The following is a 25,725-nucleotide window of genomic DNA, read 5'->3' on the forward strand; positions in this document are numbered from 1 at the left end:
AGTGTGCCAGTTCTCCCTCAGACCTTCCAACAATTGTCTTTTTCCTTTTTCATCATCTTCAGTTTGACAAATATGAAACGAAATCTCAGAGCTGTTTTCGTTTGAATTTCTCTTATTATTAGTGATTTGTAGGACTTTTCCCCTAGGATTAATGATGGTTTGGATTTCTTTCTTTGAGAACTGCTTGTTCATTTCCTTCAATCATTTATTTATTGGGGAGAGGCTCTTATTCTTAGATATTTATATCAATTCCCTACATATCTTCAATATTCAGTCTTTATCAGAGAAATTTATTGCAATTCCCCCCACCCAGGCGACTATTTCCCTTTAAATTCTAACGGCATTACTTTTGCTTGGGCAAAATCTTTTCAATTTTGTGTAATCAAAATAGTCCATTTTATCTCCCATGGTTCTCTCTATCCCTTATTTGATCAAAAACTCTTCCTCTACCCATAGTTATGAATGGAATCTCCTTCCATTCTTTTATAATTTATTTCTGATCTGACCTTGTATATCTAGGTCATGCATCTATTGAGAGTTTATTGTGGTGTGTAGTGTGATTTGCTGGTGTAAATGTAATTTCTGCCAGACTGCCTTCCATTTTCCCCCAGCAGTTTTTTCCCCCAAATAATGAATCCTTACCCCCGTAGTCTGTGTCTTTGAGTTCATTAAATATTATGGTACTGTCCAACAAACATACATTATACACCTGCTGTGTGCCAAGAACCCAAAAATCAGGGTTGCAAAAATGAAACAAAAGACAGTATTTGCTGATAAGAAACTTACACCTTTCTGGAGGGAGGGGATAGAAATAATACTAATACTAGCTCACACTGATATAGTGCTTACAGGGAAACACTTTACAATCAGCTCCTCTGATCCTCACAACAACCCCCGGAGGTAGGGGATATTATAATCACCCCAACATTCTGGGTTGCTAGATCTTTGTTAACAACAAAGTGCATAGGTTTAGGGACTGGAAGCCAGCCATAAAGGTTTCGACCATACCAGGAGTCACAGACACCAGTGCTTTCAGTCCCTCTATGTATGGCCCAGAGAAGAGAAGCAATTTAGGAGAGGGCTGCTGATAAAGGAAATTAGATATCACCTACTAGAGTCTTCTCATTTTATGTACGTAATGGAAATCCAAGGTAGTTAAGGGACTTGCCTAAGGTCACTCAGATAGGAAGTAGAAGAGCTGGGGTTCCAGTTCATTTCCTGATTCCAAGCCTCGAACCAGCACACCATAGATAGCTATCTTCACATATTTAAAGGGTCGTCACGTGGAAAATGGATTGGCTTTGTTCTGCTTGGCCCCAGAAGGGCTGAACAAAGAGCGGTGGGTGATTACTATGTGGTACAGGGGAAAGAGTGCTAAGTCTGCCCTCAAAGGACCTGGGTTCAAATCCCACCTGAGATGCTCACTGGCTTTGTGACCCAGGGCAAATCATTTGACCTCTCTGGGCCTCCGTTTACACATCTGTAAAATGGAAGGGTTGAATTGCCTGGCCTCTAAAGTTCCTTCCAGCTCTAAACTTATGAGTCTAGGAATCCCAGCTCTGCTTCTTACCACAGGTGGATCCCTGGACAGGTCGATTTACCTCCTGGGCCCCAGTTTCCCCATTTGTAAAATGACGGGGTTGGACTAGAATAAAGTCTCTCTAGCTCTAGGTCCTACAAAGTCTCAAGGAGGAAGATTTGGGTTTGATGTAAGGAAAAAATGTCCTAACAACGAGGGTTGGCCAAAAGAAGAGTGAGTGGCTAGGGGAGGGAGTGGGCATCCTTCTACTGCACACCAGCAAAGGTTAACAAGTGACTTTCTAGATCTAGGAAAGGGAATCAGGTATTATTTATATAATGCCTACTCTGTTCCAGGCACTGTGCTCAGTATTTGACAAATATTATCTCATTTGATACTCACACCAACCCTGGTGTGTTATAATCCTCATTTTACAGTTGAGGAAACTGAGGTAGGCAGTGGGTAAGTGACTCAGCCAGGATCACACAGTTAGTATCTGAGGCTGGATTTGAATCAGTTCTTCCCAATTCCATGTCAAGTACTCTATCCACCATGCCAATAGCTACCTCTCTCACGGAGAAGGAATTCTTGTTCGGGTATGGGCTGAACTCCATGGCCTCTGGGTTCATAGGCTCAGAGATCCCAAACAGAAGACATCTAATCCAGCCCCCTTCACTTTGTGGTTGGGGAAACTGAGGCCCAGGGAGGGTAGGTGACTTGGTCACAAGGGCAGTGTGGGAAGCAGATTTGCACAGAGGTCCACTGATTGTACGTCTGCTTTTCCCTAGTACTAGGCTCCCTCCCCAGTGGAGATCCCCAGAATTCAATGATCCTGTGGGTGGTAGTTATAAAGAGGTAGCAGGTGTCCTGACTTTTCATTCAGAGCATGGAAACAAATCCAGCTAGACTCTCCACTCTGCATCTGCTGGTTTTTTTCAACTCCATGAAATAAGACGCACATGTTTCTCCCCACTCCCTCTTTCCTGCCTCCCTTTCTGTGCTGGTCCCCTCTCCCCGTCAGACTGTAAGCTCTTTGAGGGCAGGGACTGTCTTTGTTTTTATTAATTATGTCCCCAGTACTTAGCGTCCTGCCTGGCAATAGTATGTGCTTAATAAATATTGATTGGATTGGATTGGGGTTTTCCAGAAGAAACTCAAGTGAGCTAATGTATATAAAATATTCTGCACATACGTTGTTCCATTACCACAAATTCTCTGTTAGCACTTGGGAATTCTGTGGTCAGCCCCAGAAAACTTTCATCTATCCCATCTAGGAGATGGCATAGACATACTGCGGTTTGGTAAAGTGGTTAGAACAATGGCCTGGAAGTCAGGAAGATGGGAGTTCCAATCCCACCCCAAACACTTGGAACTGTGTGACCCTGAATAAGTCACCGACCTCCTAATGACTCAGTTTCCTTATCTGTAAAATCATGTTAACCGTATCTGTACAGCCTGCCTCACAAGGTCAAAAAAAGACAATATATGCAAAGGACTTTTCTCAAACCATAAAGTGCTATTTAAACATCAGCTCTTATTATCCAGACCAGTCTTCTGGGAAGGTCCTGGGTCCACTCCAAGCAAGCCCAACTCTCAGTGGACTCTAGCAATCCCCTCCCCTCAGGCATATCCTATGCCTGCAGCCAGCAGTTGTCAAGAACACTTTAAACATATGTGTGGAGTGTTTTGAGAAATAGAACACACAATACAAGAAAAAATAAGGCTGCTCTACCATCTGCACCGGGAAGGAGGCTCCGAATGCCGAGAGCTCGGCCAGATGGTTTTATAATTCCGTCAGCACAGCTGAGGCCAAGCCATTGTGTTGCACACCCCCCTGCTCTGAATTATGGGTTCACAGGAGTAATTTTATTAACGTTCCATCCGGGGTAGGGGGTTTGAGGTTTCTCTTGGCAGTCACTCTCTGTCAGACCCTTGGACAGGAAGGTCGATGCAGATGGGGGCCTCCTCGGATTTATGGACCCTGCCCTCCCTCCTGCCCTCCTCCTCCAGCCCACAACTCAGATTCTCTGGCATCCCCTTCTAATAGCTTGTGAGCAGATGGCTCCAGCCCCTGAGCCTGGGCTGATTCTCCAGACACCAAAGCAGGGGGGTGGGCAGAGATGCTTCACACCACGTGAGCTCTTGGTCATTTAAGAACAGCAGAGCAGGGACCTAGGCCTCAGAGGCATCCAGTCAGATTGAATGATGAGGAAATTGAAGGCCAGGAAGGGGAAGTCACACAGGCAATCGGTGTCAGAGGCAGGATCTGTCTTTGGGTCTCAGCTACAACCATTTCTCCACACCTTCTGCAAAGAAGCCTTGGTATTTCCATAGGCTTTAAAGTTTGCAAAGCCCTTGAGATCCATTGTCTCTCATGAGCCACCCAGCAATCCTGAGAGGGAGGTGTGACAGGCATTTTTCTCCCCAGTTTACAGATGAGAAAACTGAGGGGCAGAGAAATAAACTATTTTCCCAAGGTCACAGAGCTAGTAAGTGTCAGGGGCTGTAGCCATCTGCTTACAAATAATTAGAAGTGGATGCCTAGATGTCAAAAGTAGAATTATAATCCAGGTTTTCCTGACTCTCGGTTTAGACCTCAGTCTCCTCATCTGTAAAATGACAGTGTTAAACTATAGTAGTTAAAATATCTATAGCACCTTAAGATTTGCAAAGAGCTTTATTTCCATTATCCCACGTTTTCTCATTGTAACCCATTTTTCAGATAAGGAAACTGAGGCTAAGAGAGGTTAAGTGATTTAACTAGAAACACAGCTAGTGAAGATTTAAATCAGGATTTGAACTCAGACCTTCCTGATTCCTATTCCATTATACCACCTATCTGGCTTCTGCAATGTCTCCTACTTGGATCCTATGATCTCTGTTCCATTAAGACAGAATTTAAAGGGAGTTGGCAAGACTTTCCCTGGCTCCAAAGGCAGAGAATGCCCCCGTTAGTGCTATATTTCTCGGATTTAAGCACTGTGTCCCCTTAAAACATCCTTGAAGCTCCATCGGTCATTAACTAATGAGGAGGATAAATTCGATGTCTGTCCTCTAATAGCCCTTTCAGCTTGAAATCTCTGATCTTAGAAGTCTGTGTTCCTCTGAATTCTTTCCTGTTAATTTATTTTAATCAGAACCTTTCCAACAGGACAGCTAGCTTGGTTCAAAGCTGATTCTGATCATGGGAAGGGTGAAAATGAGGGTGGGAGTGGGGGTAAAGCCCTGGGTCCTTCGGAGAATTCACCGTTCCTGGTGGAGGAGGGAGAGGGGCCTGCACCAGCCTCATCTGGACACTCTCCCCATGGGCTGCTGGGACTCATTCTCTCTCCAGGCTCTCTCTAGGCTCTCTGCCCACCTCTCTGACTGCTCCTCCTCTGTCTCCTGGTCTTTGTTCAGCTCATGCCATCTAACTGGGAGTAGCCAGCCCCCAAGGCTCTGTCTCGGACCCTCTTCTCTTCTCTCTCTAAGCCTGGCCTTTTGGTGGCCTCATCAGCCCTCCTGGGTTTAACTATCATCTCTAGGCCCCCTGTATAGATCTCCATACCCAGCCCCGATCCTGGGGCTCTGCAGTCCCAAACCACCAGCTGCCTACCAGACATTTCCAACTGGACATCCAAAACTCCAAATGTCTAAAATGGAACTAAACTTCTCTATTGCTGCCCCAAATTGCCACAGCCCTTCTAGTCTCTCAGTCACCTCTGCTTGCCTCCATTTCCTCATCTGTAAAATGGGTATAATAAGGGGCTGTTGTGATGATAAAATGAGATGTTTGTAATGCAAATTTGTAATGCAAATGCTGACTATTATTACTATTGTTGTTGTTGAGTTGTGTCTGACCCTTCCTGACCCCATTTGGGGCTTTCTTGGCAAAGATATTGATTTGCCATTTCCTTCTCCAGCTCATTTTACAGATGAGGAAACTGAGGCAAACAGGGTGAAGTGACTTGCCCAGGGTCATACAGCTATGAAGTAGTGAGGCCAGATTTGAACTCAGGAAGGTAAGTTTTCCTGATTCTAGGCCTGGCACACTATGCACTACTGCACCCGGCGCCCTGTAACCACCCATCATCATTGTTATTACCTTGGCATTCTCCCCAGCTCTTCACTCTCCGTGTCACAGAACCAATCAGTTACCAAATGCTGGTGTCTCTAGCACATGTCTCTCACATGCAACTCCTCTCGGTTTACACTGGCAGGACCTTAGGGAAGGCTCGTGACTCTTCACCTAGATGACAGCAGGCCCCCTCGGTGGCCTCCCTCCTCACTCTGGTCCATCCCACCCTCTGCTGCCAAAGCGGTTTGCCTCATGCCCAGATCTGACCCTGTCTCTGCCTCTCCTTACTCAATTAACTCCCCATTGCCTCGAGGATCAAACAGAACTTTCTCTAGTCTTTACATTTTTTCTTTAATTTTAATCTAATTTCTTTAGCTTCTTTTACTTTTGTTTTTCTTTTAGTTTTTCACAGCCTTGTCCCAATCTAGCTTTTCAGCCTCCCTGGATGTTCCTTTCCCCCCTTCTCTTGGTGATTGAGCTATGCTGACCTCCCTCCTCACACATTTCCCCTCTGGTCATCCTCCAGGTCTGGAATACACTCAGTTCAATTCAATTTAATAAACATTTATTAAGTGACAGGCATTTAATTAATATGCCAGGTACTGTGCTAAGTACTCGGGATACAAAAGAGGCAAAAGCAGTGCCTGCCCTCAAAGAGCTTACACTCTAATGGGGAAAAACAACAAGTAAACAAATCTTTACAAGGCAAGCTGCATATAGGACAAATAGGAAATAATTAGCAGAGGGAAGGCCCTGAAATTAAGAAGAATCGGGGAAGGCTTTCTGTAGAAGGTGGGATTTTAGTTGAGATTTAAAGGAAGCTGGGGGGGTGGGGGGTCAGAAGTTGGAGCGGAGGAGGGAGGGGGTCCCAGTCACAGGGGACAACCAGAGAGAATGCCCAGAGCCGTTGTTTATAGAACAACACTTGTCCTCACCTCGTAGGGTCTCCCATCTTCTTTCAAGAAAGAAAGGAGGGGGTGGCTAGGTAGTACAGTGAATAGAGCACCGGCCCTGGAGTCAGGGGGACCTGAGTTCAAATTCAGCCTCAGACACTTAACACTTACTAGCCGTGTGACCTTGGGCAAGTCACTTGACCCCAATTGCCCCTCCAAAGAAAAGAAGAAAGCAAGAAAGGAAATAAGCTTTTGTTAAGCCCCTACTATGTGCCGAGTGCTTTGCAGACATTCTCTTATTTGATCCTCACAACATCTCTGGGAGGCAGGTGCTCTTGTGATCTCCATTTACAGTTGAGGAAACTGAGGCAGAAAGAGGCTAGCCCTGCCCTGGAATCACACGGCTAGTAAGTGTCTGAAGCCAAATTTGAACTCAGGTCTTCCTGTGTTCCTCCACCTGCTGCTGCCTTCACACGGTCCATCTCAAACCACCTTTTATTGAACTGTTTTGTATTTCTTCCTTTATGTTTCTTCTATGTATGCTTATACAGGGCTGTGTTGTCTCTTGCAAGAGAATGCAAATTCTTTATGAGCAGGAATTGTTTAATTTTTGTTCTTGTATTCTTAGAGCCTAGGAAAGCGGCTGCATGCAGTAAGTGTCTAATAAATGCTTGTGGATTATTTGATCATCCCCCCAATCCTGCCCAGCCCTGGCCCTGGTGTCCCTTACTACTTTGTCCTGTCGGTTAGTTCAATTCTAATTGTTATATTGAACCATTTACTGACTTTCCGCCCATGGCTTAGGGCCAAGGGAAAGGCAAAAACAAATGCAACCATCACTGATAGTTTCTGAGTGTTCCAGGCTGACAGAGGCTTTGCTCACACCAGCCCTCTGAGGTGGGTGGTGTTATAGTGCTTTTATAGAGAAACCCTGGCTTAGATACGTTCAGTGCTTTGGGGTCAGTAACCTAGCTGGGGAGGGTCTGGGGCAGAATCTGAACCCAGTTCTCTCCCAACCACGGCCCCAGCATTCCTTCTCGTATCCCAGGAGCCAAGTCAAGAAGATCTGATGCCAGCCCATAGAGCTGGAGCAGAATGCAGAGTGGATCAGTATCCTGAGACTTGTACAAAGAGTAGGGGAGGTGTGCAGAGAAGAGGGAGACCAATCATCAAGAGGAGATCAGAGAAGAGATGCCAGGGTCTCCCCAGAATTTCATTCAGACTCAAGCTGAAAGGGCTTGGTTTTTAATCTATTTTCCATACAGTTCTAATGTCATAGAATGTCAGAGACAAAAGGACCTTCAGCATATAGAGAATCAGAGCTGGGAGGGCCCTTAGAACAGGGAATGTCAGAGCTGAAAGGGCCCTTAGAACAGGGGATGTCAGGGCTGGGAGGGGCCTTAGAACAGGGGATGTCAGGCCTGGGAGGGCCCTTAGAACAGGGATGTCAGAGCTGAAAGGGCCCTTAGAACAGGGGATGTCAGGGCTGGGAGGGGCCTTAGAACACATGTCAGGGCTAGAAGGGACTTTAGAACAGGGAATGTCAGAGCTGGGAAGAGCTTAGAACAGAGGCTGTTAGATCTGACAGCTGCTTTAGAATATAAAACATCATGGCCAGGAGGAACCTTAGAACATAGAATCTAATCTAATTCAACAATTTTAAACCCAGAAAGCGTTTGCTGAGCCGTGCTAGGGAATACGAGGGCCAAACAACACGACAATAACAAAAGCGATCTCCTTTGAGCCTCACAACAGCCCAGGGGGATAGGTGCTTTTATGATCCCCCTTCTCCATCTGGATTTGCCCAGAGCTCCATAACGGGTAAGAGTCTGAGGCAGGATTTGAACTCAGGGTCAACTTGACTCCAAACCCAGAGCTCTCTTCATGGCATCTCCAGCTGCCTTTAAGGAGCTTCCACTCTAAACTGGAAGGACTCATGGAATAGAGAATGTAAGCACCCAAAGAGATTTTAGGGTATGGAATTGCTGGGGGGCATTGTCGTTAGAATATCACTAAAGGATGTTCGAGGCCTGAAGAATCTTTGAGGAGACCTATACATATCAAAAGCCAGGAAAGTGGTTGGATTGTGCAGGGACAATAACCTTGCCCCCTAGGCTTAACTTCCAAGTTACCTTAGTTATTTGAATAGCAGAGGTGAAGGGGGTTGAGCACCCAAAGGGATGCTAGGTAATCAAAAGTCTGGCTCATGCAGCTTTGTGGGGTTTCCATGGCAGAACTCCTTGGAAATAAGTTTAAAAGCACAGAATCCTTAATTGGGAATTAAACATGGAGCCACACAGACCAGATAGATAGAAGATAGAAGGATAGATAGGGAGATAGATAATGTTATTGTTTGTCCTTCATTCCTGAAGATGTCCATGACATCAGGAGGGAGATGCCATGACTTGCAAGTGAATTGGATTTAAGTAAGGGAGGGCTGTGCAAGGTCACCGGCCTCACTTTCTCCTAGAGTCATATGGGTCCAGTGGCTAGATATGGATCAGGACAACTAGAGATGGCCCCTGATAGATAGATAGGTAGGTAGATAGACAAATGATAGACAGACAGACAGATGATAGATGGAAAGATAAATAGATGGGTGGACAGACTGACAGATTCACGAATAAAGCATTTATTAGACACTTACTATGTGCCATGCACTATGCTAAGCATGGGGGTTACAAATAGCAGTAAAACAAAACGTCACCTACTCTCATAGTCTAATAGGAGAAGACAAAACATAAAGGGGAGTTGGACAGGAGGTGAGAGAAGGAGGGTTCCCATTCAGAAGCAAGGCTGCTAGTAAGGAAATGGGGCAGTTAGGAGAGTGAATGGAACTGGAAGTGAAGTAAGCACAGCTAAAGCCCTTCATAAAATGGTAGTGCTGGCCAGGGACTTCCCAATTAAGAGAACAGCCCCAGGAAACAAATGAAAGTATCTCTAGTTGGGCAAGGTGGGCTGGTGGAGGAGGCCAAAGGGGGAAGTGGAGCTGAGAGTGTCCTGAGCCAGAGAGAGGTAAGTCTAACAGAGATTCAGGCTTCCACCAAGAGGAATATTTCCACCAAAAATACATTAAGCTTGAGGACACTAGTTAGCTGTGAGTGCATCTGCTCTATGTTCCAAACAGTTTGGCACCCGAACCAAAGACTCTCTGGGGAGGAAATCTCCTTCTATACAAGGTTCTGAAATAGACCTATCAGTTTTCATGGCAGAAGGTGGGGGGGAATCTGGGAAAGGTTTTCCTTCCTCTACTTTGATGACTGGGTGTGTTGAGGGCTTCTGCTTTCTAAAAAGAGATTTAACAAGTCTTATGGCTTTAAATTAAAAGAGCATGGCAGAGCCCACTCATCCTTTTATGAGAAGGAAAGAGTATCCCTACTAAAAACTCTAGCTGAAGCCAGAAGCTAGATGTAACTCAGTGGAGTTACACATGGCAATAACCACTGACTGTACAATGGGGGCAGTGCCAAATCGTCATACAAAAGAAGGGGTGGGGGGTGGGGGGAGGTTTGGCAAGGACTATGTATCTGGTGGAGACTAGATATAAAGCAGACACTGTGCACCATATAAAACCAGTGGGAAACAGACCTAGCAGCAGTAATGCAATTATATTACCAGAAAATAACGGCAGCCCTGCAGCTCTGGAGGAATGAGTCACCACCTCCCACACATGGCACTGGCCACATGTTCTCTGAGTGTGTGCTACAGATCGAATGAGTTCTGCCTCCACATGTGCACCTCTTCACACGGATTCCACACCTTTGCTAACTCTTCTGCCCAGCCCTAGTCCTAGTGTCTCTTACCACTCCATCCACTAGTTGTTTAAATTGATGTATTTGATGGAGATTGTGCTAGGTTTATGGGGGGAACTTATTTATCTCTATTCCTCTTACTATGCAATTTATTTAAATGCCTTTTGTTCTGAACTAAGTGTATACTCTAGCCAGATAGTAAGAAAAAATGAATAGGTGGGGGCTCAAAAGACATGGTTTTGAGTGAATAAGAACCCCCCCCAATACCTTGAATTTGGGATCACCTTATATGGGGTGTCCCCAGGTACCCAGAATTTCAGAGCTTGAAGGGATATTAGAATACAGAATATCAGAACGGGGAAGGACCATAGAACATAAAATATCAGAGTCAGGATGGGCCTTACATGTAGTGGGGTACTCTTATTTCAATCAATCAACCAATCAACCAACTTATTACTCCTATGTGATAGGCACTGGGGATACAAGTATAAAGTATAAAACAGTTTTTACCCTCACAGAGTATACATTCTTGTGGAGGAAAGACAGAGGGCCACATAGAAATATATAGATAATAAATACATATCTATGACACAGTTAAGGGGGCATAGTTGGGAGTGTCAGGAGAGGCTTTATGCAGAAGGTGGGGCTTGAGTGGAATCTTAAAGGAAGAGAGGGACTTCCTGAGGCAGAGGTAAGGAGGGTGTGCATTCCAGACATAGGGAATGGTCAGGGAAAAAGCAAGATTACCAGAGATGGAGGGTTGTGAGTGAGCTACAGAGAGAAAGCCAGTTTAGTGGCCTTACAGAGAGCTAATGGATACTAATATCCAATGAAGCTCCTTGGGGCTAGGTTGTAAAGAGATTTAAAAGCTAAACCGAGGAGGAGATTATATGTGCTCTCAGAGACAATAGGGAGCCAGCCACTGGCTGACTGAATTGGAAAGTCACATTTCAAAGAGGAGGAAACAGGAATCCCAAAGGGGAAGTGACTTATCCAAGGTCACACAATGAATTCATGGCAAAGGCAAACCTAGGACTCTAATCTCCTGGCATGTCTTCCATTGCACCCCCCTCTCCTTTTCATAAAATGAGATACATATTGGGGAAAGATGAAAGCAGCCCCCGCAACAAGCATTTGAGCTGCATCTTTACCCGCTAGCAGTTTATTTGCAGTAAAGGCTCATAAAATGTTTGTTGAGTGGAAAGCAGTGTGTATCATAAAACAACTCTGCCTCTTTTGTCTTTGCTGAAGAGAGGAGAATGAGGCCTGGACAGGCAGGAGGAAACTGAATGTTGGTGTCTTTGGATCCCTAAGGAGGTAAAATCTGCTGCCTCTGATCTCCCAAGCTGCCATCCTAGGACAAGGCAGACACCAACTGGAGATGCATTTTGCACATTTCAAAGTGATTTGGGTGGTAGTTAACGCAGGCTTTTAAAATGTATTTTGCATCATTCTCTTTCAAGATAATACTAAACCCTATTTCTAAAAGAAAATTTGAAAGCTCCTACGACCTAGTAATAAACATAAAAACTAGCATTTGCCAGGTTTTTTATTGTTATTGTTGTTTATTTCTGCTTCCACAAATATCTCTTACTTCCATCCCCCTTCTCTCCATCCATACTTCAACCCCACTCCACCCCCACTGGTGACTTGGATGGAGCACTACTAGCCCTGGAGTCAGGAAGACCCGAGTTCAAATCCAGCGGGTCACCCTGCTCCAAAACCCAACATTCTTGGCCCTGGGTAAATTATTCACCTCTTTCAAAATCACTTCTTTGGCAAAATGGGGACAAATACTCCATATAGCATTCTGGCTCATTGTTCTTATCTTTGCAACCAGCTTCCATCCCTGATGATAACATTAGGTACCATTCTCAGGGCACTTTGAGCTTGGCTAAGAATTTCACAAATATTATTTTATTTGATCCTCAGAACAACCATAGGAGGTAGGGGTTATTATTATTCCCATTTTACCATTGAGGAAACTGAGGCATAGAGAGGTTAAGTGACTTATTCAGGTTCACACAGTGTAATTTTAATGGGATATAAGATCTTCCCTGCCCACTAATAGACCTCACCTCGAGCCCATTAAGGGAAGCTTGCTTAGGGGAGGCTTGCTTGTAGGAAGTCTTTTACACCTTTTGCTAATTTCTAATTAGGCACTGAGTCAGGAGGGCTGTGATGCCTTCTGGCTCTGAGAAGTGTATATATACTCTGGGTTGGTATTTTGCTTTGGGGGCTTGCTTATGAGAATTATGTGATTCCCTGGTGGAGATTCTGAGTGGCCATGTGTTCAGAGCTCCCTGATGCTCAGATGGAAAGGCTCTCTCCATCCAGGGATGTATGTAAAGTGCATAGTTTATTCAGGCAGTCAGAGCCCTGTCTGTTGGTCTTTATTTCTCTGCTTGTATTTTCTCTGAAGTTCAGGGTGCCGACTTTTCCCCTGAACTAGTGAATGTAATTTAAAAGATTGCTGATGCCTTAAATAGCTATCTTTCCTAGTAAAGCAGATCTAAGAACCTGTGCTAGCAGCCATCCTGGGGATGCCAGTATGGTTGTGTAGCAGCAAGCACCCCAAGCATGTCCTCAGGGTTTGCTGCCCATACAGGTTCTTGGATCTGCTTTGTTAAAGGAAAGCAACTCAAAATGGGTTAACAAGCTTACTTTAATCAGTCAGACATATATCGTTTACCTTGTTCAGGGGAAAAATAAGGTCAGCACCCCAAACTTCAAAATATACAGACAGAATTATCAAGACATTAACAGATCAAGTAGACAGCTTTCCAAACTGTCCAACCATTACATCCATACCCAGTCTACATCTGGGTTTCCACATCTGGGTTTTTCAAAGCCGGGGGACTCTCAACAACAGCTTCCCAGAATTCAGATCAAATCACAGAACACTTCTCAAAGTGAGTCCCAAAACAAAGCTGCACATCAGGGCTTATATAGCCTTCTCCTGGCTCAGAGAATGTAACAACCTTATTGACTCACTGGCCAATCAAGAAGTATCTACTGAAAAACAAGCCTCCCACCCCAGGCTTCAGGTGCATTTTAGCCTAGGGGCAGGGAAGATCTTCCAAATTTGCATTCCCATTAGAGGTTGCCACTAAACACAGCTAGTATAGGAGGCAGGATTCAAACTGAGGTCTTCCTGACTCCAAGTTCAGCATCCTATCCACTGTTCCTCTTAAATACTTCTAATCACAGGAATGTCACAGGTGGCATTCATTCCACTGTAGTTACTGGGAAGCTCTTTGTGTTGTATCATTATTGCTTTAGGGCAACCTGATGGCCCAGTGGATAGAGCTTGGGTCTAGAGTAAGGAAGATCTGAGTTCAAATCTAGCCTCAGACACTTACTAGCTGTGTGACCCTGGGCAAGTCACTTAACTTTGCTTCAGTTTCCTCATCTAGAAAATGAGCTGGAGAAGGAAGTGGCAAACCATTCTAATATTCTTGCCAAGAAAACACAAAATGGGGTCATGGAGTGTTGGAAATGACTGAAAATCAACAAAACCACAGACTCCCTGACAGTAGTGAATTTTTATTTTATCCTCACAACTCCATTGCTTAGCACTGTCTGTTGGTCAGCTGTTTTTTTTTTTTCAGTCAAATGACTTGCCCAAGGTCACATAGCTAGTAAGTGTCTGAGGCTGGATTTGAACTCAGGAAGATGAGTCTGCCTTACTCCTGGCCTGGTGCTCTATCCTGTCACATAAAAAGAGCTTAATAGATGCTTCTTGAGAAAGAGAATATGAGGACGCCATTTTCCTCATAGCAGCTCTCAGCTCCTCTCCTTCCTCCCCCACTGGGGCTCTTGCCTCCTCGTTCCCAGGCTGGTGTCTAGGCTGGCAAGGACAACAGTGATTTAGAGGCAGGAGGAGTCAGTGGGGTTTGTTTCCATACCTGGTTGTGGGAAGAGAGGGGGTGGAGAAAGTGTTCTTGGGCGAAGCCTGGGATGTGTGGTTTTAACCTAGGAACCTTCAGGGAAGGTTTGCTTTGGGAGGTGATAAGAATTATCAGCTCACATCTTCCTTCAAGCCCCAGGCAACTATAGACCTTGGAATGCTGCCTTGTCCTGGACCCAGAAATGAGCGTTCTGGGACACAGAGCCCAGATGGGTTGGGGAGCGCTGGCTTTGGATCCTTCAGACACCTATGGGAGAGACCACGTAACCTTGGCCAAATCAGGTCATCTTTCTGGGCCTCAGGCCCCTCATGAGGGGATTGGGCTAAATGTCCTCTGAGGCATCTTCCTGCTCTCAGCCTCTACCCCAGGCTGGTGGTGAGGATCCCAGAAGATAACATTTAAAGCAGCTCATGATCTGAAAGGGCCACATCAGTGTCGGACACTGTTATTAATGCCATTCAGCCGTGGTCCTCCCAGCCCCCAGTAACTAGAGAAGGTCAACTGAGGCTCTGCCCTCCTCACCAGATTGAGTCTTTTATGTCCTCTGTGTGTGGTCTCCACCCATGTAATGGGAATGTAAATTTTTAAGATCTTCCCTGCCCCTAGGCTAAAGTGCACCTGGAGCCTGGGGAGGGAGGCTTGTTTTTCAGTAGATATTTTTTGATTGGCCAGTGGGTCCAGAAGGTTGTTACATTCTCTGAGCCAGGAGAAGGCTATATAAGCCCTGACTGAGGCTTTGCTTTGGGGGCTCACTTTGAGAAGTGTTTTGTGATTTGATCAGATGAGACTCTGGGACCTTTTCCCCCTGAACTAAGTAAACAATACATATTTGACTGATTAAAGTAAGCTTGTTAACCCATTTTGAGTTGCTTTCCTTTAACAAAGCAGATCTAAGAACCTGTATTGGCAGCCACCCTGGGGACGCTGGGGTGCTTGCTGATACAACCCAGTGGAGTGTAAGCTCCCTGAGGGTAGGGACTGTCTTGCTCACTTATACAGTATTTGTTTCCCCTTAGCTCAGCCCAGGGCACATTTGTTGTAGTTCAGTCTAGTCTGACTCTCTGTGACCCTATTTGGGTTGTTTTTGTTTTGGGTTTTTTTGGCAAAGATACAGGAGTGGTTCACCATTGCCTTCTCCAGCTCATTCATTTTACAAATGAGAAAACTGAGATAAACAAGGTTAAGTGACTTGCCCGAGGCCATACAACTAGTAAGTGTTTGAGACCAAACTTGAACTCAGCTCTTCCTGATTCTAAGCCTAGTGCCCTAGCCATTGTACCAGCTAGCTGCCTGTTAAATGCTTAATAAATATGTTGTCTGTCTGACTGGCCATCTGGCCATCTGCCATTCTATCTGTTAATTTTTCTGTCTTTGTCCATCTGTCTGTCTTTATCCATCTATCTATTCTCTAACTACAAAATCTCAGAGTCACAGCTTCTCAAAACTGGATGCATCCATCCATCTATACCTATCTAGCCAGCTATATTCATCTAGTTGTAGCTAGCTATCTCTATGATTTAGCTATCCACATCCATCTATCCATCTGTCTTTCCTTCTATCTACCCATCTATCCATCTATCTATCCATCTATCCACCCATGCACCCACATATCTACCCATCCACTCACCCATCTATCTATCTATCTATCTATCTATCTATCTATCTATCTATCTATCTATCTATCTCTATCCATTTATCTGTCTGTCTGTCCGTCTGTCCATCCATCTGTCCGTCTCTCTGTCTGTCCATCTATCTATCTATCTATCCATCTATCTATCTCTCTATCCATCTATCTACCTATCTATCTCTATCTATCCATCTATCTCTCTATCCATCTATCTACCTATCTATCCATCCATCTGTCTATCCGTCCGTCTGTCTGTCCATCTGTTTATCTGTCTATCTATCTATCTCTATCCATCTATTCATCTATATCTATCTATCTATCTATCTATCTATCTATCTATCTATCTGTCTGTCTGAAACAAATAAACTTAGTAACTATAGTAAAACATAGGAAGTCACCAGGTGGGAGACTGGGGGGAATTTCTTGCCTGTCCTGTCCTTTTGTCTCCAACTCCCAAGAGAGGGCATGCACCCCCCCCCCCCCAGACATGGCTTTGTGGGACTTACCCTGAGTGAAAATATTTGTAATTAGGGCTCTGGTTCCCCTCTCCTATTTCTCCTCAGCCCAACTGCCCACCAGCCAGCATAGACAGGCTGAGGGGGAGAGTGAGAGGTAGGTTGTTAGAGTGAAACCATTACACTGGGAATCAAGATTTTGTTGCTGTGTTCCCAAGGCACAGCATGGTGCCTGACAGGGACCTACTAAGTGAATTGGTTGATTGGTTGATCTAAGTTCAAACACTGAATCTGTGTAGTACAGAAGAGAGTGTAATAATGTCTTTGAGTTGGATAACCTGGGTTAAAATCCTACCTCCAATCCTGACATGTTCTAGGTTTTAGGTTCTCCCCAACCCCCATTATAAAATCCTCTGTTCTGAGGCCCCTCCCAGCTCTGACATTCTACATTCTAAGCGTCCACCCTTAAAATTCTGTTTTAAGATCCCTCCCAGCTCTGACATTCTCTGTTCTAGGTGCCCTCCCAACACTGTTCTAAAAGCCTTCCCAGTTCTGACATTCTTTGATTCTATAAACCCCAAGGCTTCTCTGTCCAGTCACACAACATCTTTTATTTTTCCCCCTTTCCAGAGTCACAGAGTCTCAGGACTGGGTGTGGCCACCAGTCCAATTCTTTCATTTTCCAGATGGGTAAACTGAGGCCAATGGAGATGAAGCAATTTGCCCAAACTAGCCGAGGCAGTAAGCCACGGGAAGGAGCAGAACCCAGATCTGACCCTAGCAGCATGATTCCATCTTCCTGACCCAATGCCAGGGTTATTTCCCGAGCCCTGGCTGCCTCTTTGGCTCCTTCTCCCACTCAGTCCCTTTTAAGCCAGCCTTCATGGGACAGCCCTAGCCTCCAAATCTCTCTCCCTGTGCAATTAAACCAAACTTTTGATCAGAGATATTTATAAAGGTAATAAGGAGGTCCTTTAAGACCAGCTTATATATTTTTAATCTGCCATTAAAGTGATTTAAAATTGGGCTGAAGCAAATGTACGTGATTAAAATTAAAAATCTTCATCAACTTCATGACTGGTCTCTGCTTCAAACCGATAATTCTCATAGCCAGCTGCTCAGCTGGGGCTCTCCAGGCAAAAGGGATGGGAGAGTCAGCTGATGGAGGCCACTGGCAGAAAAAAAGGCCTCTGTCTTGGGGAATTAGTGGAGAAAACCAGGTGAATGATGCCCACCTCTTCTGTTCCCTGGTGGGTGGGGACTTCAGGGGAGGGAGACTGGGGGGTTCCCAGGATTAATTGGGTAACAGGATGCAAAGCTTTGAGATTCTTGGATAAAAAGGCAGGAAGCAGCCGCAAAGAATAACCACCTAATTAATGATGACATCTGCTCATCAGTGTAATTAACAAGATTACCCCCACCTTGGCAGCCCAGAAAGGCCCCGCCCACGTTCTCTAGTGCTCCAGATGGGGGAGGGAACTGGATGGAAAGTGCAATCTGAAGTTGGTAAAAGGACTTTTCCCCCCTCTTTTGAAATCAGAGAATGGGGCACGTAGCCCGATCATTCCCTTCCTGTAAAGCAATTTCCTCTGACTCACAGCAAGTTTTCTGGCGGGGGAGAAGATCTCTGTTTAATTCTATGCTTTGAACCAACCTTTCTGCCCCCACCCCAAAACGAAAATCCTGAGTCCTAAATGAATACAGGAAGAGGGCATATTTCTAAGATCTTGCAGGGGGGGGGTGGTTATGGTAAAAATGGAGGTTTTTTTCCTGGTTTTGAAAAATAATTTATTTAATATTTTATTTTTCCCAATTACTTGTTTAAAAAAACCGGTTTCAAATGGTAATATGATAATGTATTCATCAAAGGACAATTCTTGGGTGGTGGGCACTGCCAAACACCCAGTTAACACCCAGGGAGACTGTTTTCAGCTCTTTCTGGAAAATGACAGCTAGAGATGGCATCCTTCCACAGGGCAGACAACGTCAAGAGCTGTGGGTTTGGGGGCACGGGAGATGAAATCGACCCATTTTAAGGTCAGACGTCCATTGTTCTTGAATCCCGAGGCCCCCAGGCCATAAGACCTCAGTCAGCTGTGTCCCTGGCTAATGGGACTGGGGGGGACCCAAGCCCCAGATAATTTCAGATAGGCCAGACATCTTCGTATCAGTGACGCTCTCATCCCAGGCATTGATAGAGCTCTTTATGAAGCCTCACACAAACCTGGGCTCGGGCAGCATGGTGTAGTGAACTGGGTAGAAAGCTGACCTTGGTCCACCTGCTTGCAGGGCATGTTGCCTGTGTGACCCTGAGCATTTCACTCCTCAGCTCTCAAGGTTATAAGTGACAGAAAAATGCTGACAGGGGGAGGGAGAGGAGGAATAAGCATTTATATACGCTCCTTCGACATTGCAGGCACTGTGCTAAGTACTTTACACATATTATCTCGTTTGATCCTTACTACAACCCAGGGAGGTACATGCTGTAATTAATCCTCATTTTACAGTTGGGAAAACTGAGGCAGAGGTGAAATGACTTTCCCACATGGTCACAAAGCTAGTTAAGTATCTGAGGCTAGATCTGAATTCAGGCCTTGGACACTTCCTAGCTGTGTGACCCTGGGCAAGTCACTTCACCCTGTTTGTCTCAGTTTCCTTATCTGGAAAATGAGCTGGAGAAAATGGCAAAGCACTCCAGTCTTTTTGCCAGGAAAACCTACTGAACCAATTGACTTAACTTCAGACCCATGGTTCTCAATCTCTGTCACCACCTAGCTGCCCTTCAAGAGACAGAGGGAGGTTCTTATACCAGTGAAATCACATGTCCAACCTTAATCCTATGAAGGGGGGTAATTCTATAGTCCTCCCTTTACAGATGAGGAAACTGAGGCAAACAAAGGTTAAGTGACTTGCCCAGGGTCACACAGCTGGTAAGTATCAGAGACGGGATTTGAATCCAGATCATCCTCCTTCCCATACAATGATGGTGACAGAGAAATGCAGCTCATAATGGTGATAAAGATGAGGATGAGGAAGAGTTTTATACTAGGTTTGCTAAGTACTTTTTACAGATTATCTCATTAGGGCCATGTAGGCAACTCCCAACTAGAGTCCAGGAAATGATCTTTTTTCTAAACATCGGGTGCAGCTCTCTCTCCTGCTGCCCTTGGAATGTTAGCCGTCTGCTTTACCAGAACCAAGCCTTGGGGGTCTCTCCTGGGAGATCAGGACACACCATCACGTTCACCCCCTCATTTTATTTGCTTCTTTTATTGGTGACCTTTGTCTTTACAAGCCAGTGATTTCCAACTCAATCTATCGCTCCAATAAGCTTTCCTCCGTAATAAAGAAAAACCCAAACAATTGAATAAAACCAATCTGGACATCCAACTTCCACTCCCATGCACCTACCCCCCAGCAAAGGAAGGGAGGCACATTTCCTCAACTCTCCTCCAGGCCCAGATTGGTTCTTTCTTCTTCTCATTAGACATTATTTAGCTTCTTTCCGTGGTTTTTAAAAAAATTTGTTGTCGACACTGTTTATATTATTCCCCCAATACCACTTACTTCACTCTCAAACAAGTAATCAATCATCAAGCATTTATTAAGCAACTACTATTTGCCCTGCACTGAGTCGGTAGTTGGGAATGAATGGAGAAGATAGCAAGTGCTTCACCTGTGTGTCTATGCAGAATCAATATAGAGAAAATCAACACAGCTGAATACAGTTTGGGAGGTGGGGGCTGAGCATGGGGAGAAGCAGGAAAGGCTCCCTGCATCGTGAGCTTCTTCTAGGAGAGGGAGGCAGGGGCAAGTGCGCTCCAGGTATGGCAGACACCCAGGGCCAAGGCCCCGAGTCTGAGATGGGGTGTGATGGGTGAGGAGCAGCCACATTGGCCGCATCCCAGAGGCTCTCCTGGGCAGCCCTGCATCCAAGGCCTCTCTCGTTTCTCTAAATTCCTCGTGTTCCATTAGATGCCTGTAATCATAGCTGGCCTAGCCATCCCTCGACTGATGTTTCCACTTCTTTGCTACCACAAAAAGTGCTTCTGTGAATTCTGGTGCATATGGGACCTTTTTTCTTTTCTTTGATCTCCTTAGAGTGTGTTCCCACAGCACTGATTCCTATAGCTAAATGACAGGGGGAGTCCTCTCTAAGTGCTAGCAAGCTATGCATATGCAAGAAGAGAGAGGGAAGGGGGAGAGAATGGGAAAGAGAGACAAAGAAAGAGAGAGACAGAAAAGCAGAACAGTCAGGGAAAATAGACAGAGACAGAGACAGAAATAGAAAGAGAGAGGAGAGAGACAGACAGAAAGGAGAGAAAGATGGACGGAAAGAGACAGAGACAGAGAATGAGAGAGAAGAGGAGAGGAGAGGAGAGGAGGGGAGACAAAAAAACCCAGAAAGAATGTGAGAAAGAAGAGAGAGAGGAGACTGAGAATAACAGAGAGAGAAGAAAAGGGAAGAGGAGAGAGAAGAGAAACAGAGATAAACTGAAAGAAAGAATGAGAGAGAGAGAAGAGACAAAGATAGAGAGACCAGAGAGAGACAGAGACAGACAGAAACAGAGAGAGACAGACAGAGAGAGAGACTTAATTGCCATACCCACAGCTTGGAAGCCATCCATTCTTGTATCTAAGAATCCAATCAGACCAGACACTACACTGTCTGAGGCCAGGCTTCAACTCATGAAGATGAGTCTGTGATTCCAAGTTCAGCGATCAGTTCAATGCACCACCTAGCTGCCCTACCTACCCATTTATCTATATCTAAATCTGTCATTCATCTATCAGTCTTCTCTGTCTCTGTCTCTGTCTCCTCTCCCTCTCTGTCTCTCTCTTCCCTCTCTGTCTCTGCCTCTCTTTCCTCTCTGCCTCTCTCTCTCTCTCTCTTACAGACACACACACACACGTTCTTTATGGTTATAAAACACTGAATATACATTATTTTACTCAATCCTTGCCACAATCCTGTGGGGTAAGCTACTTCTTGTCTTATTTCTATTTTATAGATGAGAAAACTGAGGCCTTCCCAAGTCACAAGACCCAGAAGTGGCAGAGCTGGGCCTCAAACCCAGGTCTTCTATTTCCATTTCAGGACTGGTGGTGAACCAGTGGACACTTATCAGTAGGATCACAGACTTGGAGCTGGAGAGTGCTTCAGAGGTCATTGAGACCAGCTGCTTCATTTTATTATGGGTGCTTATTGATTGACATGAACTGTTATTATTATTGTTATTACTGGTCACAAAGGCTGTTGTTGTTCAATTGTGTCTGACTCTTTGTGACCCCATTTGGGTTTTTCTAGGCAGAGATACTGGAGTGATTTGCCATTTCCTTTTCTAGCTCATTTTACTGGAGGAAACTGAGGCAAACAGAGTTAAATGACTTGCCCAGGGTCACACAGCTAGTAAGTATCTGAGGCCAGATTTGAACTCAGGTTTTCCTGACTTCAGGCCTAGTCCTCTATCTACTGTGCCACCTAGCTGGAGCTCAGGGGGAGAAGTGATTTGCCCAGGGTCACACAGCTATTAAATGGGAGACCTGTGATTTGAGCCTAGGTCCTGGGCCTCCAAATTCAGTGATCTTTCCAATCCAATAAATAATAAATAAGAGCCTACTATGTGCCAGATACTGTGTTAAGTGCCGGGCATGCAATTAATAAAAGAAAGACTGTCCCTGTCCTTAAGGAGCTTCCCATCTAATGGGGGAGATAGCACACAGAAGGAGACAGGAAGCAGGAGGAGGGGAGGGATGACATTCAGGGTGTGCCTGGTCTGTGGAGCTGAAACCAGGCAGGGTAGCAGTATTTTTTTGGTATTTCCATTCAATGGATATAGTATAGGCAAGTAAATGTTTGCCTTTATACACACATGTTTATATGTTTATATTGTATGTGTCTGTGTGCATGCATGTATCGTTCAGATGCATATGTGAATGTGTACATACACACATGCATGTATTGTGGGTATACATAGTCATGCACACCTCATACATGGATGTGTTTGTATGTGTTATACATATGCGCACACACATATACATATAAAAGCTTTGGACAAAGCTGTAAGATCTTGAAGTTGGAAGGGCCCTTGGTCATGAATGGGGGCTCAGGCTCTCTGGAGCCCAGATCCCTAGCTTTTGAAAGAGAAGATGCACAAAGTCTATAGGGGATGGATACTGGGCTAGTTACCTGACTAGGGAACTTCTGGCCAAACAGCTTCTCTTCCACTCATAGGCTCAGAGAGCTACCTAAGACTCTGAAAAATGAAATGACTCACCCACAGTCACACAGCCAGGAGATGTCAGAGGAGGGACTCAAACCCAGGCCTTCAGGGTTCCAAGATCAGCTCATTGTCCACTAACCCACAATGTCCCTCCTAGAGTATGTAAATTGGAATATAAATTTAGATCTGAAAGCGACCTCAGAGGTTATCTAGTCCAATCTCCTCTTTTTACAGAGGGAGAAACTGAGGCACAGAGAAGAGAAAGGGCTTTCCCACAGTCACGCAGCCAGTAAGTGCAAGGGCTCAGAACAGACTCCAAGGTCATTTTCTTTTCCATAAGCACAGCCCCTCCAAACAGCTCTTTGCTAGTCAAACTGCAAGCCTGCCTGGGTAATAGAGACAGCCCCTCGTGGGGATGGGCCACTGTTCTTTTGTCCTTGCAAAGAACAAAAATCCCATTTGATTTCCCACTTCACACAAGCTCCTTCCTCTCTCCAGCAGCCCCTGAGACAAAGGGGCCTCCTGAGCTTTTGGAGTCTGAGGGAAATTGTGTTAGAACAGCCTTCATCAGACTCTGTGGGCTCCTCAGATATCCTTACACAGGCGGCTGCTCCTGCCGAGGGGCCCGACTTCTGTGGGGATCTTAGAAACCTGCCAGAGAAGAGCATCGAAGTTGGACAGATTCACTCACTCTACGCTTTCCTAAGTCAAGAGCAAAAGAATGTTATTTTATTTTATTTTGCTTTGGTTATACAAGGCTTCCCTTCACCTCTCTGGGCCTCAGTTTCTTCATCTGTAAAATGAGAGGGTTGGACTGAAGATCTTCTGAGGCCCCTCCACCTCCAGCTCACCCCTGCTGTCTAAAAGCCCTGTGCTCAAGCCTGACCAGTGTTCCAGATGTGGACTAATCGGGTCAGAGGGCGAGAGCACCGCTTCCATCCTGGACACTGCACCCCTCTCAATGCCCCCTAGTGCTGACTCCCGGGGTCGTAGACTCACCCCTACAAGCCTCAAACCTTCCAAAGGAGAGCAGGTAAGTTTTTAGCCCCCAACCATGAATCAATCAACTAGCATTCATTAATCCCTTTCTGTATACTAGGCACTGTGCTAGGGGCTGCTGTGATACAAAGCTAAAATCTTTTCAAGAGGCCTCTTCCTCTGATGCTGGCCGGACTTGCATTTCCAGAAGCCCTCTCAGCAGGTGTTGTGGTTAGAGGCAGAATGACCTGAGTTCAAATCCAGCCTCAGACACTTCCTAGCTGTGAGACTCTAGACAAGCCACTTACCCTCTGTTTGCCTCAGTTTCTCCAACTGTAGAGTAGGGATGATAGTAGGGTTGTTGTGAGGATTAAATGAAATAATTATTATAAAGTGCTTGGCACATAGTAGGTGCTATGTGGATGCAATGAACATGAGCTTGGACAGACTTCAACAGATAGATGAGGACAGAAGGGTCTAGGGGTGGGGAACCTGCAGCCTCGAGGCCACATGTGGCCCTCTAGGTCCTCTAGAGTCACCATTTGACTGAATCCAAACTTCACAGGACAAATCCCCCCTTAATAAAAGGATTTGTTCTGTAAAACTTGAACTTAGTCAAAAGGCCACACTCAAGGACATAGAAGGCCACATGTGACCTCGAGGCCCCAGGTTCCCCAGCCCCGAATAATAGTCCATGGGGTCACAGAGTCAGGCTCGACTGACCAGCTGAACACGAAACACAACAACAGGTGCTGCACAAATGTTTATTTCTCTCATTCTCATCTATGAGCCCTCCTATGCCACTTCTCCCCAACCCCCAAACCCTACAAAACTGCTTGGAAGAAAAATGCCTTTTCTGAACCGGGAGAGCAGGAAAGAGAGGAGGCAGGATGAGTCAGCCTGACAAGAGGACAGCATGTCTTAGCTCCTGGCACCCTCCAGGAGAAAACTTGAAAAGATTCCTAGGCATGAGCCGCAGCCATCAGGCTCCCAACATGTCCTCTGTCTTCTGGATGCTCACTGGATCCAAATGGCCCCTTGTGAGTCAGGCCAGCTGCACTGGACATCAGAATTCTGAGACACCGGATCGAAAGCCATGATTCCTCTAAGGATTGGCCACGAAGCATTTATTAAGTGTTCAGCTATGTCCAGGCACAGAACTGAGATTGCCAAGAAGGGCAAAAGCAGGGTCTCTACCATCATGGAGCTTACATTCTAGCAGAAGAGACAACATTCAAAAGCTAGGCACTTAGTGAGATATGTACAGAGCAGGTGGAAGGAAATCTCAGTAGCCAGAGAATCTCAAAGTTGAAGCTATGATCAGGGCTCAGGGAAACCTACTTGGTCAGTGGGATGAAGTCCAAGCATTTATTAAGCTCTTACTATGTATTAAGCGCTAGGGATAATAAAGGCAAGACCAGCCCCTGCCCTCCAGAAGCTCACATTCTAATGAGGAAGACAAGATGTTAACAATGAGGTACGATACGTTCAAGATAGATGAAGCAGAAGGAAGGGTAACCTCAGAGAGAAGGCCCTGGGAATGGAGGGTGCCCAAATTGAGGCTGTGCTTATGGCCAGGCACTGTAGCCTGTGGTATCCCTTGATCTTTCCCGTGCTTTTAACACACTCTCTTTCTTCATGGTGATCGTCCGACTTGTAGGGATAAAGTCAGGACACTTTAGGTTGACCTTACTGTGTATGAAATCACCACATGAGGATTGGCCAAAGGAAACCCCTGTGGGGCAAGAAAACTGCATTTGGATTCACGGGTCCTTGGTTCAAATCCTACCTGTAACGTGGGTTGCCCATGGGCAAATGACTTACTCCCTCTGGGTCTACGTTTCCTCATGAGTACAGTGAGGGGAGTTGGACCACTAAGATCTAAGTCTATGATTCTATGTTTAGCCTGAAGAGAAGACTTGGGGGTGGGACACGAAAACTGTCTTCAGGTATCTGAAGGGCTAGAGGAGGGGATTAGCCTTGCTCTGCCTGATTCCAGAGGCCAGAACTAGGAGCCACAAGCAGATGCCCCAGAGAGGACACAGCTCAGCGGTACAGCAGATAGTGCTGGGCCTGCGGTCAAGAAGACTCGAATTCAAATCTGGATTCAGATGCTTACTAGCTGTGTGATCCTGAATAAGTCACTTATTTCTATTTGCCTCCGTTTCCTCAGCTGTAAAATGAGCCAGAGAAGGAAATGGCAAAGCAGTCTAGAATCTCTGCCAATAAAACCCTAAATGGGGTCATGAAGAGTCAGGCACAGTCAAAAATGACTGACCAACGACAACCAGAGAGTTTGGTTTGACATT

General features: G+C 45.5%; 1 long non-coding RNA gene across 1 annotated transcript in view; it reads left to right on the forward strand.

The window, feature by feature from the left end:
- LOC138148834 (uncharacterized) overlaps positions 1 to 21,800 on the forward strand; it is a 29,930-nt gene extending 8,130 nt beyond the window's left edge. The window contains exons 2-3 of the long non-coding RNA XR_011165238.1: positions 5,422 to 5,520; positions 21,227 to 21,800. This is a non-coding gene — a long non-coding RNA (uncharacterized lncRNA). The remainder of the gene's footprint in view (positions 1 to 5,421; positions 5,521 to 21,226) is intronic.
- Positions 21,801 to 25,725: the final 3,925 nt, after the last annotated feature.

The sequence above is a fragment of the Petaurus breviceps genome, unplaced genomic scaffold (genome assembly GCF_028583685.1).
Source record: "Petaurus breviceps papuanus isolate PSGF00001 unplaced genomic scaffold, PetGlider_PUasm1.0 100, whole genome shotgun sequence".
Classification (NCBI taxonomy): domain Eukaryota; kingdom Metazoa; phylum Chordata; class Mammalia; order Diprotodontia; family Petauridae; genus Petaurus; species Petaurus breviceps.